Source organism: Chaetura pelagica, unplaced genomic scaffold, assembly GCF_000747805.2.
Source record: "Chaetura pelagica isolate M959 unplaced genomic scaffold, ChaPel_1.0 scaffold17, whole genome shotgun sequence".
NCBI lineage: Eukaryota > Metazoa > Chordata > Aves > Apodiformes > Apodidae > Chaetura > Chaetura pelagica.
Genome location: NW_009970726.1, coordinates 659,997 through 677,138, shown reverse-complemented (window position 1 = coordinate 677,138; position 17,142 = coordinate 659,997). Strand labels below are relative to the sequence as shown.

Here is a 17,142-nt window from a genome sequence, read left to right as displayed (position 1 = left end):
CCCTTCTCTTCCGTCCATGGCCGGCGTCTGGGGAGGACTCTGTTCATCCATCACCATCGACCCTTAGGCTCGAGATCTCCTGACCCCCATAACTCTCTGCTTTCTCCAGCAGCAGCTCCGGGATTCCTCGGGACTCTTCCCAGTTCAGGGAAGTGCTGTGGGAGTTGCTGGGGTGGGGGGAGGCGAGAGGCTTTTGCCCGTATCTGAACATATTTGTATATAATTGTATATATTTTCTTGTATCATTCATTAGTGTTTTAATTAAAGCTGTGTAGTTTAGTTTTCAATCCAGCCAAGTCTCTCTCTTTTTCTCTCTCTCCTTCCCTACCTGGGTTGGGGGGAGGGGGGATCGAGAGCATTGTTGTCGGACCTGAGTCAAACTGTGACACTAATGTAGAGAAAGATGCATGATTAGAGGTGAGAAAGATTATTTTCTTCCCCCACCTAATCTCTCTTTTGTTTGCCTTCTACCAACTTTTCAATTACCTGCATGGCCGTTGGTAAATCTTGATAAATTTTCAACATTTTTTTTTAAAGGAGCATCAAATAGAAATTATGGTAGCAATCCTTTTTCAGTCCTACTAATGTTAAATGTATAGGAAATAAGTTTATTTTCTCATGATTTTTCTCTTTACAGTTTCACAGACTAGTGGGGGAGTGTATATTGAGTTGCTTTCTCACTGAAACACTGATGTATTTTTCATAGTCACCAATTTTAAAAAAGTAATTACTCATTTGTAGTGATGGTTTCCTCTCCTGCCCTTAAATGTCTAATACAAAATCTCACATATACACAATTAAATCTTTATATTAAATCTATTTTATTTGACCATGTGAAAGAGAGCTTAGTGTTGCTTGTAATGCTTTAGCATATGGTATTACCTATGTGTCTTACCCTAGCAATTGCATACTGAGGCACTCCAAAGGGAAAGAAGTATTTAATTTTCCTGGAAAATGACAGAGCATGGTGGATGCAGGGAGAGGATAGGATGATAGGAGCAGTAAGCATCTGTCTGGAGACTCAGTGAAATTCAGAAGAAAACTGAAAGGATCAGGGCACACTGGAAATCATATCTATATCCCAGTCTCAGACATGACAGGAGGAAGGTGACTTCACTAAAGCCCAGAAGTGGCTGAAATGGGGTTTGTTGCAACTCAGGGGACCATTGAAAAATAGTGGGTATAGAACATGCCCTACTCAAACAGTGAGCAGAGAGGTTTATTTAGCACATTTTACCCCACAGCTGTGAGTTTTCCTTGGTTAAAGGGTTACCTTGTTCAAGGTTAATAATTAGTATATTAATGAATCCTAGCTTTAGAGACCGAAGCCAGTGGCATATTCTGACATGCTCATTTTAAAGAAAAAGTGGCATAATTTCAGCTGACAGCTCTGGCTGAGCTGGAGACCCATTGTATTCAGTGACTGAAAATACCTGCTCCCTTCAGTCCTCCTCCAACATACTACAAAAAATTATGTCATTCATAAGCTGTTCTTTTAAGCAGACTGATGATCTTATACAAATGTCAAACTGCAGTTGGGCTCATACCAAGCCCTGTGGATCCATGTAGAAGCATTACAATCTGATGGTAATCACGCATCAAATATTTTTCTGATTGCTTTCAATTGTATAATTTCTTTTCTCCTCATTTGTCAGATTTTATGTTGAGCTAGATCTGCTTTTAACCAAAATTGCCCTCTTTCTTGTCACTGCAGAATTTACTTGACTGTACAAGGAAGGATGAGAAAACAGATATGCAGCTGCGCACAAGCACTAGTCAGACATGGCAAGAGAGGTGCCATCTGCTGCTCTGGAGCCACTGAGGGATGACTCACCTCAGAGCTGTGAAGAGGTAGTTCTCATAAAGCAAGTGTGTACACTGGTAAAAGTACAGAAAAAATCCTACTACCCAGTAGTATAAATATATTATCATAGACTATGCTTCCATTTCTTGTTTTAATTATTGATAAAAAAGTTGCACACCTTTTAGTCTTACAGATAACTCCTTATACATACATACAGGTTTTATAATCAACTAATAACTACCTTAGGTTGGCCATTTATTCCCCTCCAAAACTCTGAATCCCTATGGAAATGTTTTATATTACATAACACATACAGTTAGGCATCTGAAATTGGACATTCAATATGTAATTTTTAACCAGTGAAACGTTTTTCCACTGAGTAGAACTAGTTTGCTACAAAAAAGTGTCACCTTGTAACACTAACATTGCTTGTAAAAAAAACCAGGGTAAAAATGAATTAAGGTGAAACAGATATAGTATCTCGGAAACTTTGTAAGTGATGAGGACAATTTAATAACAAATAAGTGTGAAAAATATACTGAAGTGTGAAGCATGGGGACTTTTTATAGGGAGGAGGAGAAGGAAGGCAAAAAGAAGAAGAAAATAAATGCAACATAACTAATCCTCAAAGACTGGGTTAGAAAAGGAGTGCTAACCAACAATAACCTTGAAGAGTGTGTATATCAGATGGTTAAGAATTACCACTTGTATCTTCATATATTAATTTATTTGTTCATTTTTATCTTCAGTGGGGGAACCTAGCAATCATCCCTGCCACTGGCAGTTACTTGGCTGTTACTACAAGTAACTTGGCTGTTACTACAAAATTTTATAGTGAATAACAGTAATAATATCAGGCAACTGTGTAGGAAACGAAGTCAAACTTGAAGTTTCTACTGTGTTGTCCTTGACACATGCAATCCTGAAGTGAACTTTAATGACTCTAATAGCTCCAGGTTGGTCAGAACAGCCTGTAGTACGTACCCAAGAGATGGCTCACTTGAAGTCTAGTTAATGAAGGTGAACACTCTTAATTACCTACCCAGCTCTGCATCAGCTTTACTTACAGTGCTTACTTTCAGCTGGGAGGCAGATAAGCTGCGTCTTCAAAGTCACTATTAGCTTCCTTTCTGATGAGAGCAATTGGGCATGTGCAAATGCTGATGTGGTGGAAGGACCTTGCAAAGCGCAGATCAACCATGTCTTCTGGGCAATGTGTTAAATCTTCATTAGCAGGATAATGGAAATTTTGAAGAGCTTTCTTAATAATCCTTTTCTGCTATTTTATTTTTAAGACAGACAACTCTGAAAAGGCTCTGAATTTATCTCTTGAGCCATGAAGCTGAAATTTCACATTATTTATGTACAATTAATTTCCTCGGACTAATTACATCTTCACTAATTAGCAGCAGCACATTTTACATGAGTCTTAAGCTTATCTGAAATGCAAAGATAGCCATTGCAATCTATTCAGACAGGAAGATCCTCATAGTTGAAACAGGAGGAGCAAGAAAGACAGATGAAATGGCACTTGGATACTTCCATCCCAGTGCACATCCTAATCTATCCTGCCTGACAAAATGTCTTCTGCTATTAGCAAGTTCTTACAGGGAAGTCACATTGGAGGGGAGAATTTTAACCCTCTAAATTTGCTTCTAGGATTTCAAACTCTTTATTTCCTAACACAGATACTGGTTATGCAGAGGAATTAATTTAGCATTGCCTGTGTTGCTGCATCCTGTATCTGCAGGTATGGATCATCTCACTCAGAATGAAAAGTAAAACCCAGATAAGCATTTTGTTGTTTTTGATGGTTATCCAGGGCAGGTTTAATGTACAATAATATGTCTGGCTGAAACACTGCTGCATTTCAGAATATCAAACTTTGAGCTGTATCAGTGTTAGAATATGCAAAACTCAAAATAAGTACCAATGTGTACTTGGTTGCTCATTTTCCTCTTGGCATCTGATTCCTTACTTGTGCAATTATTTGCTCCAGTTTTTTGCTTTCCTCTTTTTTCTTTTTTCTTTTTAATTTTTTTTTTTTATTTCCACCCCCCCCAACAACAGTAATTGCTAATGTTTAAGAATGACTGAAATTCTTCAGTATAAAGCTGTGTTCTCCATCTTAATTTCTGCAAGTCATTAGCTTTTGTCAATATACTGTATTGGTTTCATTTTTTTCAAGAGCCTTCATGTTTTGTGATGAACCTGGTAAACGCTTAAAAAACTATTAAATCATGTGAAGTGTTATCTAGAAACATTCAGAGCATTAAATACTAAATATTCATTCAGCATTTCCTCTGCACTTCTTCAGATTTAACAAGTCCCAGTGTTTTTTACCTTAAAAAGATTTGCACTGAAAGGCAGACTGAGCGTTAAGAAATTATCCTGCAATGTTAATCATATTTTGTAATCATGGAAATGCCTATAGAATTTTTATTTTTACTTACTTAAATCTACTCAGATGTGTAAAAGGAATTGCTCATGTAATGGAGACAAATCAGAAAAAATAGCCTCTAGACAAACAACAGTGACCAGAGTTGCTTCTACACACAGAAATTTCATACGAAAATGGGAGTGAGGAACACGCAGCATGTGATACATGTAAAAACAGCAATAATTTCTGTTATTGTCTGTGAGTGTCTGTAACATAGGTCACTCAGCTACTGACAGAAAATGATCAACAAATGAGCAGTACAGGAGTATCCCTATTTGCAAGAGCTCTCCCTGCCATTCTCAACAATATCTCTCAGCCAAAGTACACCTCTTCTTTGTTGAGAGACACATTTGCTTTTCTTGTTTTTATCTGAAACATTTTTCATATAGAAAAATCTAATCAGGTGTGTCATATTTACATTCAGAGTGGCCAATAGTTGGTCAGTGATTTAGCGCCCATGGTCTTAGTAGTATGTAAATTAAGGAAGTATTATGTGGATTATTGCAGTTATATTTTTCTGTGTATTAAAATAAGGAGTGTGACTGCACACTTTGTAGCATTATTTAGAGACTGTACTTATGAATCTACCACAACGCTCCAAGCCAGCACCTTAAGTGGAAACCCAGATTTGCCATTGCTGTGTTTATCATACATTTATAGCACATTTGCTATGTTTACAATACATGACATGGGAATCATTACACATGAATACTGACATTATTCAGGAGTTGTGTCATACCTGTTGGAGTGCAGACTACTCCAGGAGTGGTGACAGAGTATACAGGAAGAAAAAACCCAACACACAACTCAGTTATTTTTTTTAAACTTTAAATCCCTCTTCTGTGTCAGTGTAGAAGTTGATTTTCTGCTCACTGGCCTTTGTGGTCAGTGTTATGCAAAATAAACTTCACTAGATGCCTGTGGATATGATGAAAAATGCAACTTTTCATTCCATTATAAGAACAAAGTAACCTCTACTTCAGAAATATAGTTCTCTGCAGTTTAGCTGTTATTAAGAATATACTAAAAAAATCATACTCTCTGATTAGTCTTTGTTGCTGAATCAAAGTATATAAAACTCCAGTAGTAAATGTGTGAATGGCCTCAGGAGATATCGTACTTCTGGTGAATGAAAACTGTTGCCTGCTGACTGTAGCTGGAATTAGGAGTCTCATTATTCTATTCATTATTAAGATCAGAGGAGATGTGGGACAAGAAGAAACCTCTCTTGGAAAAGATGAGCAAAGCATATGGTAAACTGAAATGCCGAGCTTCAGATCAAACATTCAAATATCACAGCTAGCAAGGCATCTACAGTACAATATCTGGGTATGTCACAAGGTGAGTTCGAGTAAGCAATGCTATGGAACCTTAGGGGAAGACAAAAGAAACCAGAGTAGTACAAGAAGCTGTAGCATGTAGATAAGGGCACATCAACCCACTAGGAGAGAAACATGTTCTCTGAAATGCAATGCACAGTTCTGGTACTATTTGCAAAGTACACTTGCAGCCCAGAAGTCCAACCATGTCCTGGGCTGCATCAAAAGAAGTATGGCCATCAGATCTAGGGAGGTCATTCTTCCCCTCTGCTCTGCTCTTGTGAGACCCCACCTGGAGTACCGTGTCCAGTTTTGGAGCCCTCAACACAGGAAGGACATAGAGCTCTTGGAGTGAGTCCAGAGAAGGGCCACAAAGATCAGAGGGCTGGAGCACTTCTGCTATGCAGACAGGCTAAGAGAGTTGGGGTTGTTTAGCCTGGAGATAAGAAGGCTCTGGAGAGATCTTAAAGCAGCCTTCCAGTACCTGAAGAGTGCCTACAGGAAAGATGAGGAGGGAATTTTTACCAGGGTATGTAGTGATAGGACAAGGCTAATGGTTTTAAGTTGGAAGAGGGTAGATTTATGTTAGACATTAGGACATTAGGAAGAAAACTCCCATGCAGGGGAGTTGGAATTAGATGATCTTTAATGTCCCTTCCAACTCTAGGCTTTCTATAATTCTATGATTTTTCTAGCATTCTCATAGTATGCCACTTCAGAAGAGTCAGCTGTTATCCTTTATATCTGGTACCATGTACTCCAAAGAACCTCAAATGCTGTGAACTCCCAGTAACACAGCAAAAGTAGGAAGGAATATGCAAGGCAAGAATTCCCCATAGGTGGCTATAAAAGCAACCTAACTAAACTTCTGAATAGAATAATGTGATGTGGCTGTATGTCATAACAATGGCCTGGAATTCAGAGCACAGATAAATGCTTCTATTCTAGAAAATGCTAAAATTCATGACTGGAAAATACAAGAGTCAACATGAGGCAGAGTAATATGAGCTAAAAACAGATTCCAAACAGAATAAAAGCACTGAAAAAAGATCTGGGCATCCTCATAGATTATTCAATGAAAGTAACTGCTCACTTTGTATCATGAAAGCATGCACTATGCATAAAGAGAAAAATAGAAGATATTAGAGATTACAGTGATTAAAATCATATGGCAGAGACTGAAGAGATCAGATTTAATTTATGCAGAAGACGAGTAGGAGCAGATAAGATGAAGGTAAACAAATGATATATGATAAAGGAGGAAATATTGTGTGTTGCTGTCTATCATCTAGAACGTTCAATCAAATTGAAAGGAAATACATCTTAAACTAATAATAAGGAAGCTATTTGTCACATAGTGCTGGGGAGTCCTTGTCAGAGTAAGTCTTAGAAACTACAAACTTAAAGATATGTACTGGAGTGAGCTGCTTAAAACAGTGAATGAAACTCTTTAGACTGCAGATCTCAAAATGCTAATTGATGGTAATTTTGAAGAAAATCCATATATTGGCATAATCATTTTCTACATGTATTTTCATGTTTCTTTGTTCCCAAGGTATGCTATCAGCTACTCCCAGGTCTCCAGCATGACACACTGTGATTACTCATTGCCCTTATAGCCACAATGAGAGGTTCTAAATACAGTCTATGTTGAATAAGAAAAGGTAGCTGTTAGAAAGAAAGGCTGATTCAGTATATCTGATTGCATTTTATACAGGTACACAATCAAATTGTGGTGATCAATTGTAAACTTTAGAGTGGGACTTAATTTTCCTAACATTAACCACCTGAAAAGAGATGTACCTAGAGTCAGTTCAGGAAAGATTAGAATATGTAAAATAAAGAGATTAATCCTCATCCGAATCCTTTATCATTGGTTATAACAATGTCACTATAACTGGTTCAGATTACATTGGTCCATTTAGCTGTTGCACAGCTAGGCAAGAGGAAGAACACCTTCATGCTTGCTCTTAGGTGTTCAAATAGAAAACAAGCAGTATCTGATGTTAGAGTAGGAGCATGAGGGTGAGCATTTTATCAGACAGCTTGTGATATCCCTTTAGGTCCAGGCAAACTGTTTACTAAAGGGGGATGAATAAATACTATCTCCACCTTCAGTCACTTTAAATACAGATGATTGGAAAATTCAGAGGAAATATTGTTTCACTAAAATTAGTTGACGTGAAAAAACTCATGTTTCACAGAAAATTTGAATTGAAACTTTAAGGAAATTCTGTCAGTGTCTGAAACTTGCCTGATCTCCTTTCTGACTTTTTTATCTGTTTCCTACTCTAAAAACCTCAGAACAAACCCAAAAATTGAAGTTGCTCTGCTGAGAACTGCACTGATTTGAAAAATAAATATCTTTATAGATCCACTAAATTTTTTCCTGATTCAAATTGATGTGATAGTCTTGGACATGGCAGATTTTCTTTCAGTGTTATTTTATCCTATAAAAAGGAATTACAGATGTATATTCAAATTATTTTCTCTGTCATCTGCTTTGGTGCCTTTACTCTTCAATGAAATAGGCCCCAGCAGAATTCATCAGAGTCGGTATGTGGCACACACTCCATTTTATGGCATCGATTCATTCACCTACAACAATAAAGTAGAAGTATGTGCTCACAGCAGACAGACAGCCCTGAAATTCACTATTTCAAACAATTATACTCTTTTTAATGCTACCCTTTCCCATCTTCTTAAATTATAGTTTTCTGGTAACAGATTTTCAAATATCATAAAATAACATTGACAGGTAAAAGCCCCAGGGGGACAAATCATTAAGCTACTCTTGGCACTGAAGAAAGGAAATGACCATTCACTTAGCTACCCATTAAACAAAATAAAAAGCTTAAGATTTCTTCCATTTAAAAAAGTATACATTTATGTGGAATTTTCTTTAGGACAAAACAGTATTTCAATTCCAACTTATGTAAAGAACAAATCACTGGGAAGGCATATTGTTCAATTCTAACTGACATCAACATGAGACATTCACACAACAGAAAAGAAGGAGCCTGAAACCATGTAGTGGGTATATTGATCAGTGGCAACTGGAGATCAGAATTCAAATCACAACCGAATCCTGAATTTCAGCCCACTGCTTTTGAGTCTGGAGCTGTGCTTTGTAAAAAGTGACCATCAGAATAAATAACCTTGTCCATAAAAGCTCTTGCCATTTAAAACTTGGGTAAAACAGTGAAAAATAGTACTTTTGTCAACTAGAGTTAAAAGACAGGATACAAGCACAGGGCTTGTACCTTAAGAGAGGTTTGGTGCAGGTACTCCAAGTAATATGTCTAGCACAGAGAGCATTTCACCAGTGAGGAAAAGGTGTTATCTCCATTTTTTCTTACTCTAAGAAACCTAGGACATTGAACTAGTACAAATTACCATTTACAATATGAAGCGAGCCTACTCTGAAGTCTGTATCAGTACAATGGTACCCGAACTGTTGAAGCACAGCAAAAAAGCTCACTGAAGAGATATGCCTTGGTTTAAATCAGCTTACAGTAAAAGAACAGTCCTTTATTAAATTCTCCCTGTCCATCTTGTTTTAAATTCTTTTTCCAAGTTATTGTTTCTTTTTCTATTTGGTCCAAACTTGCATGCCTTTCTTTCTTTGCCCCTCTTGTGTTTCTCTTTCTTTTATTCCTTCCCTCCCTCCCTTGTGCTACGTGTAGAACACACACTTGGACCTGATGCTTAATTTGCTTTAGAAGAACACACTAAAAAGGGGAAGAACATAGAGAGAGAGTAAGGAGAGAAGGCAGAGAAACATAAATCTCTAAAAAACGTTTTTCACATGTTTGTGTCTCAGATACAGCCCCTGGCTGCAACTTCTAATGAAATGAATAAAGATTAAGAAACAACCTGACAGAAAGCCTGACTGTGCACCTGTATTGACAGCTGGTAACAAAATTATTTTACTTTCAGAAATGGCGCTGGTTTCATATTTAGGTAAAATTAGGAAATGATGCAATAAAGTATAGAAATGACATCTAGTTTTAAGACAGACCTGTTAATTTCACCTAAAAATTAAAAGATCTTTTATCCTAAATGACAATTGTGTTGATAGAACAGATGGGGTTATGCATCAGTAGAAAAACTAATAAAAATCTGAATATATTTTCAGCGGCTAAATTTTTCCAAAGAGACCTGCCTTTTTTTTTTTTTTTTTCCTTTGTTTTTGCTGAATTGTGGAATTGATTTTTGGGGGCATGAAAGTTGTTAATTTGGGCGCTTTTTTAATGTTTGCTTTTGTTGCCTTTAATCAAACTGTAACAGTAGTGATCTATTACCTGCACTACAACTTAGGTAAGTAATAGTAGGTACTTATTACCTACTATTCAGTTCAAATATTGGCTTTTCACTGCTGTTTATGCTCTGAATTGCTTTCATTTGGATGAATCTGAAGTGTCTAATAATTTAAAGAGCATGAGCAGTGTTTTTTCTGTATCAAACCAGATATTTAGCACTAATAATAATAATAATAATAAAGATAAAATTATTGTTTTCCTTTCCCCTTGCCTCTTTTCAGCATTGGTCTAGTCTTATCAGCTGAAATGGTCTGCTTTAACCAGAGCCTGGCAACATAGGGTATTGCTCCTGGCAGATGAATTTTAGTATATATTGGATATTATAAATCACTTTGTCATTCTCAGACATTTGTAAATTTATCTGCTGACATGGGAGAAAACACTGTGCAATAATACTGTGCAATAACATCTAATGCTGCTTTTTCTCAACATTGTACAAGCTAGGTGCACAAGTACAAGCGAAAATTACATCAACAAAAGATATTCTGTATAGCTTTTCACTTCTATTTTAAATTCACGTTTATACAAAACAAACAAAAGGCCACAAACCATCTCTCTTTCTTACTGTCCATGTAATACAGAGACAGTGATTTACACTCAATTTGAATCATCCATCCCTCAGCAAATGCTTAAGCTCTGCGAGAAGTTCTACATGAGTCAACATAGTCCACAGAAAAGAATAATACTGGCATGTTGTCTCTGCATTAATTGCCCAATCCTCTTCTGATACTAGAGATGAATTTCACAGAAGCTTGGGGAAATCACTGTCTAGTTTCTTACTAACAAGTTAAATTTATGAAATCTTCAGCGAAATGACCTTTAAACGATTTATGAGAACCTGAGACACTTTATATGCAATAAAAATAATGTCTTCACAGCCTTTCTCCCAGCCCTGCATTCTTTTAGCGTTGTTATGGTTACAGAGCTAAGACTTAAGAATGTAGAAGAAGCTGGAATTAAGGATTCCCATGCAATTTCAATTCAAATCCTTATGCGTGTGTTTTCAGGCATGGCATTTAATTGGAAAATCACAAACTCCCCCTACACCTCTCTCACAATAAACCCCCCCCTTAATTCTGATATTCACTGTCTAACTTTGAAAAAATACTATTATCATTGCATGCAGCAGAGATAATAGATAATTTACTATACCTAATACAACACTGAAGAACCCTATTGTCATTATGAGTAGCTGAATTGCCTGTCATCAGTGTTCAAATCTTCAAACATCAGCTACTCTATTAGTTGACATGAAGAGAAATTTGAACTTGGACACATGCATTCTTGAAAGTTTTATTGAGGAGAAGAGATAGATCTAAATCTAGCTTATTTGCCTAAATTCAATAGAAGATGGAATGGTTTATTTCAACTGTTATACTTGGGACTCTGACAAAGTTAAATCTTTCCCATGGTCTTTAGTGTGCCACATACTGCTAATAATATATGGTGAGCTATGGCTAATGATGGAAGAATTCCTGACAACATTCCAGCACCTATTCAATAAACTCTCTCCTTGGTTGCAGCCAATGAATAAGCAGTACAGATAAAGAATAGAGAATATTTCCCTCATGCTAGGACTGCTGTGCAATGAATCACTGTACTTGTACAATTCAGAGCAGCCTTTATGCTGCTTAATATGTACCACTAGGCAGAACAAAAACCTAGTTAACCTGCATTGGTTGTCAACAGCACTAAATAGAGAGCTAGCATCCAAAAATCTTTGAGGTCAAAGAATCCTCACCATGTTCTGTTTTTCTTCTGATGATCTTATGTCAACAATTGGGACAAAGTGGCAGGGAGCCATGACAAACATTCTGCATTAATAAGGGACAGATTTACATTTTGTAAAGGCCAAGACTTTTACATAAGCTGAAGTCAGCTTTTATATAGCTCAAAAACTGACTTAATGAACCTATTTCTCTAAATGCAAGGACATAGCAATTTCTCATCTACTTTGAATAAAAAGTGTAAATTATTTCTGCACGGTTCCTAGCAGATTATATTTTGATTACCCTTCAGTCTGTTACAAAGCTGGTACAATGCTTTGCCTTTATTCTTTCACACAAAATAAATGAAAATCAAGAAAACCTATCTTAACTTCACAAATATTTTCAATGAATCAAAGTAAGAAATCTATTGCATTAATGTACATCAATTACTTTTTTACAGGAATGTTAAATAAATTAATAATATATTATGAAAAAGGATTACATATTCTGAAATATGTTGTCAAACATGGTCTGAGTTAGCCAACTCTGTAATGTGTAAAAAGCAGGCTGAATTTATTTGCACATGACAGTTTTCCATCTTTTGAAAGAGATTAAACATTGATGATTTCTAATTTATTTTCTGGTTTTGTTTGGGGTTTCTGTTTGTTTGTTTTTTTCATTTGCTTGTTTGGTTTTTTTGTTTGCTTTTGTAAAAGAATTTTCTCATAGTAGTTCTTTTGAGTCTGCTAATGTCAAAAAAAACAAAACAAACTTGATGTTTCATCCTTCTTTTAACGATGTACTTGACCTTCTTTAGAGTTGCCCTTTTTTTAGTCTAAAACTTTCTTGCCATTTTTTTCTGTCCTTTTTCTTGGGAAGTGATCTTAATTTTAGAGCTCAGGGGCCTATAATACCTTTTTTCTCTCTCTGCAAAACTTGTACAGTATAACTTTTTTAGTTATATTAGGATATAAACCAAAACTCAACTTCATAACTGATGTAATGTCTGGACCTGGACTACTAAACCCCAGAAGCCACAATTTGGGCACCAAATGTACCCACAAAGCCATGCAAATAGTGATGGGCTACTGCAAGACTATTATGTTGGTCATTCATGCCATTTTGTCACAGGTCGTGTGATGCTTGGTTTTTGTATTGAATATTTGAGAATCTCAGTTTGTTCCTTTTAAAAAGTAAGTATGTAGATAGATCACATGTTTGTTTTCAGCTTTACATTAAGCTTCTTTAATTAGTGTGATTAGCTTTTGTTAAACCCTCAGATAGAGGAAGCAGGCTGCTCTTTTCCTGGGAAACTACGAAGCAGCTGAAGGAGAGAGGAGTGCACAGAACAAAGCAGGACTGTCAGGACAGAGTGACACAGCAGACAGCTGCCAGTCTGCAGCTCACTTTAAAAAGACTGAGAAATGATGGAAAGGGGAGAGACACAGATCCTCAGAGCCAAGGGGACACTTTCTGGGGGCCAGAAGAGAAGGAGCAGAACATGTGCCAAGTCAGAACATGTCCAAGTTAACTGCAATAAGCTGGGTAGTGAGGACATGTCTGTGAGGACAAGCAAGCAAGGAGACAGCTGTGAGTTAATAATTCTATTTCTACTTTATGGTCCCTACTCACATTGAGGTTTCTCAATTGAAAAAGGATTCTAATTCATATTCCAGTAAAATCTGGCTTTTAATTTAAAAGCCTTTTTGTGTTCAGTCTGGGCACATCCGCTCTTAAGATAGAGCATGTTACAAGTACACCTTAGGGGACCAAAAAATAGCACAACCATTAGGAAAAAAAAAAAAAAAAAAAGCCAAATTATTTTCTCTTGGTCTGGGTTTGACCTTAAGGCAGGTCAGAAAATATTGCAACAAATATATGCCCTCATGATTTCTTCCATCTTCAGCCTTTTTCTCTCTACAGTACTCTCAACTTTTACATGGCGCCACAAGTGTGTGCTGATTTGTTGGTAATCACAGGTGGGTCAAAGAGAATAGATAACTATTGAACTCATATTGCCATTATCCCTTATTTTGGAGAGAGCAGAGGACTACAAAGTAGATTTTGCTGTCTTTATGTAGTAAATATGTTTTCCACAAATGCTAAGGATATCACAGCTTGGACAATTTCATCAGTCTTGTCAAGATTGCTCAAAATTGACTGACCAGCTAAATATGGATTTGTGTGAAATCACAGACTGACAAATAGAATAACAGTACAGTCACGCTGACTTTTTTACTTTGTGTATCAGGATAAAAAGAAGTTTAAAAAATACAGAATTTCTCTGTACTGTTTGTAACCAAGTCCAAATTCCACTAATACTTGTACACCCCAATAACAATCTCAGTAAGTCATGTTTGAGTAGACTAAGGGAAGGCTCACCAGTTACCTACCATAAATCATGGAGAGAAGCCTTGTGCCAGATCTGTATCTTGATGACTGGCTCAAGAGTAAATCTTGATGAATGAACACATTTCTAGTGTAGGGAGCTGCCATCATACACAGTGGCATGGACAACTAGTCCCCAGAATGGGATAAAGCAATGTTTTTCCAGTACTTACACCTGTATCATCTTACTGTCCTTGATCTGTGAGCTTCAGCTTAATTTTTAACTCTTCTGGTGATCTCCCTGCAAATCTATCATTGACATTGTCCTATTTCAGTTAATAACCAAACACATCCCTCTCTTAATTAAAGGTTTTGCAATTTTTTTCAGATCACTCGGAGCTCCACAAGTTTAGAAATACATTTACATACCCCCACAAGAGAGATTTCACTCCTACACTGCTAGATTCTTGCATCTCCTTTTAGATTCCTCATCCTACCTGAGCTTAACTGAGCAAGATGGGTACAGAGGACTCCGATCTCTGCTCAGGCAGACCAGATGAAAGGTTAAATTGTAGGATAGGGAATAACTTAAATTTGAGACTAAAAGTTAATTGGAATTGATCGGATAACAAACTTTGGTTCAGGCATCAAATATACATATGAGTGAGGCCCCTGCTGGCTCCTCTCCCCAGTGCTCCCCTCCAGCTTTTTAACTCTAAAATGACTTGCCAGAACAGAAAGCCAAAAACTGAATGCCAATATTAAAAATATTAAAATTTTTAAAACCCAACAAAATATTAATTATTTGTTTCTCACCTGCTTATAGGAATTATTTTAAGTGGTGGTACTTAAGGAACAACATTTTGGGGTGCTGTACAGCAGCTCTTGAAGTTTGATTCATAAATATGTTTGTAATACTCTATGGAGATACAGTTTTTCTCCTTTAAGCTGTTAAAATTATGGCAGACCTCTATTACAAGAAATTTAATTCAGGATCTTTTGCTCAAGTACATAGGAGAGAAAGGAATGTTTACAATCCTCTTTTATGTTCAAAAACTTCCTTTGAAGTTTAGGAGTTTGATGAGGATATAATCACAAACATTGCAGCAGTTGAGATTTCTGAAGGTGGAAGAGTAAAAATGCTGTACATCCATAACAGGCTGCAAATTATAATATTTTCTGAGCTTCTTTTCTTGATTTGGTTTGGAAATCCAACAAACTAATGATCTTTCCTGATAATTTAAATTTTGGACAGATGCTGAATACCACACAACTAGTCTGTAAGATATTTCTACAAAGGATCTTACTAAGAAAAAGAGCTGAGGAAACTAAGCAAACTTAACAACCAAAACCAAAATAATAAATTGGTCTCAATGAAAACAAAAAATAATACCCATGTCACTGGTTTCACATGAAACACTTGGTTGATATTACTTCAGAAAAAAATATATTTTATGCTGGATATGAAAAAATCTCAATACAAAGAAAGAAAGATTATAAGAAAATAAGAGTATTACAAAAATAAAACTACATAATTTATGTTCAGATTAATGAGAAAAACCTAGAATTTTAAATTTGGGAAATCCTATCATAAGGCTTATAGGATTTATTCTTTGATAATTGAAAAATTACAACTGCAAAACAAACCTAGAATTTGTCCTCGAAGGACTATGCTTTGTCACAAGCTTGAAAGCAGAGGATGAAAAAAATTAAGGTCATATCCTGTCTTTAAGTAGTTAATACAGTTCAACACCATGATGAAATTGTTTCATTGTTCAGTGTACCAGCTCCTTAACTCTGTGAAAGGCAGATTAGCAACAAATTCAAAATTAAAAGGAAAAAGGAAGTCCAGGGTTTAATTCGAAACAGCATCTTTAAGTCTAACACAGAACCAGTTAAAACAAAGTTTTATTTCAAAGTAATTCCTTTTTGTAAGACATGAACAAAATCCTGCCCAATTTATGAAGTGAATGTTGGTGTAAGGTTGGCTGGCTTTTTCACTTTACACTTCCAGATGGAGATAAGAACATGTACATCAGCTGAAAAATTAGTTCAGTTATTATTCCCGTGCTACTACAAACTCATTTTAATGCTTGAGAATGAAGCTAGAAATACAACACCTGTGGAGCTAAAGGATTAACAAGAGTGGAAACAAGTTTCATTGCAGACACGTACAAATTTTAGAACTTGTAAGAACATCAATGCAAACTAATGGATCTACTCTGTTTTGTAAACAGAGTACTGATTTTTATTTTTTATTTCACCATTGAGATGTTGTTAGCAGGCTATTGGATACTAAGATAGAGCATACTCAGACTATCCTCAGTCTTTTCTTGAAGGGTTAAGGGTTAACATGAGATCAACACTTTGTGTTCATGAACTTGATGTTCTTGTGAATAACCATTTATATTAATTTATTTACCTTTGAGGTTTACTATCTTTTTCTGGGTGCTTAATGCTACTTTGGTGCTTGTCTCTAAGCAGTTCTGTTCCAGCTTTTCTTTTATTTCTTCCTCAAGGAAGAAACTTTGAGAACATTCCATGAGGATTCAATAAAAACAGCCTTCCTGTTGCTCTGGTCACCCACACAGCAAAAAGGAAGTTAAACTGTTTGCTGACATATCTCTTATGGTTTGGGTCTGTGCCTTTGCTCTTGAGCCTGCTGCCAGAAGTTTGACTTGCACAGACAATACTTTGTGGGTGGTGACTTCACTGGGAATCAAGAGCCAAAAATTGGAGAAATGTCCTGTATGCCATACCTGTGGTGATTAGGAAAGCATTACTGGATCCACACTTTCAAAGTTACAGCAGATGTGCTTATTTTGTGGTAACCATGCAATGGAAGAAAGCCATTCTCTGGCCCCTAAACCCCAGCTTAGCTAATCATAAGAAAGGTTAGCAAATACAGTATTTTTCTCATGACATTTCATAAACACAGGGTTTCAAGCTGAATGTGGATGAAAAGGCCAACAATCTTTCCGTCCCTTGTGATCTGCATAGAATTGTGGTTTGCCTGAACTGGCTGAAAGCTCAGGGTAATTATTTTGAAAGATCAGCATGGTTTAGAGAGCTAGCATATCTGTATCAATTCCTACCTTATTCCTGAATTCTTTGGAAAATACAGATGAATCTTGAAATGTATGTTGCCAGCAGATATGTAAAGTCCATGCTACCATATTGAGATATGGAATTTCTATTAATGTAACTGATATTTCCCTAC

General features: G+C 36.4%; 1 protein-coding gene across 1 annotated transcript in view; it reads right to left on the bottom strand.

The window, feature by feature from the left end:
• MALRD1 (MAM and LDL receptor class A domain containing 1) overlaps window positions 1-17,142 on the bottom strand; it is a 199,103-nt gene that overhangs the window by 11,696 nt on the left and 170,265 nt on the right. The window lies entirely within an intron of this gene.